Source organism: Odontomachus brunneus, unplaced genomic scaffold (assembly GCF_010583005.1).
Source record: "Odontomachus brunneus isolate Ranch 3 - 2012 unplaced genomic scaffold, Obru_v1 Obru_scaffold_149, whole genome shotgun sequence".
In the NCBI taxonomy this organism is placed as follows: Eukaryota; Metazoa; Arthropoda; class Insecta; order Hymenoptera; family Formicidae; genus Odontomachus; species Odontomachus brunneus.
The window spans coordinates 780,255-781,116 of NW_022639599.1; positions in this window are offsets into that span (position 1 = coordinate 780,255).

Below are 862 nucleotides of genomic sequence, written 5' to 3' on the forward strand. Positions count from 1 at the left end.
GAGAGAGAGAGAGAGAGAGAGAGAGAGAGAGAGAGAGAGAGAGAGAGAGAGAGAGAGAGAAAGAGAGAAAGAAAGCAAGAGGGGGGAGAGAAGAGGGAAGAGGAGAGAGAAAAAGGAGAGAAAGGGGAGAGAGAGGCACAGCATGGTCCTTTATAAACCGACGACGACGGTCAGATTACCTCTTCTCTGTCGGGAGCTTATAACAAATCCTACCGCTCGGCCGACTTCGTACTTACGCCCATCGTGCCTTACGTTTTCCACGCTTTCCCCGACGCTCTCTGGTCCCCGATCGACTACTTATCTGCACGCTCGATCGGCCAAGATTCTTTCTTAATTCCCATTTACGTTACTGCGTCTCTCGTATCAGAATGTGAGCGCACAATGTGACCTTTATGAGCTCCGAAGCTACTTTTCTGTAATTCGCGAGTCGAGCGAGCTCGTTTACAGCGCACACGAGCGCGAAGCTACGGGGATGTCTTTCGCGTTTGTGCGTGATCGGCAGAGAATCTCTCTTGGGAAGTAGCGACGTATTTTGTCCTTTTCGTTAAAAGGAATCGAGGAATACGAATGGAGCTCCTTTCGTTGCTATCAAGTGTACACTGATGCATCGTCGGGACTGACCGGGGAGAAGTATTGTAGATCGCCGTGAAAGTACTAGAAATATACGTTTCTAGATACCGGCCAGACGTATTTGGAATTTTACGTGATATTTATTTTGGAGGGAGCTGCTTAGTCGAACTCGCAGACTCGAGAATACGAATGTATTGAGATCGAAAGGAAATTGTTTTGAGATAGGTCGGGCAAGATAAACCACTTGGCCAACCTCTGCAATAGATAGCGGATCGGGTGCTCCGCTGAAAGA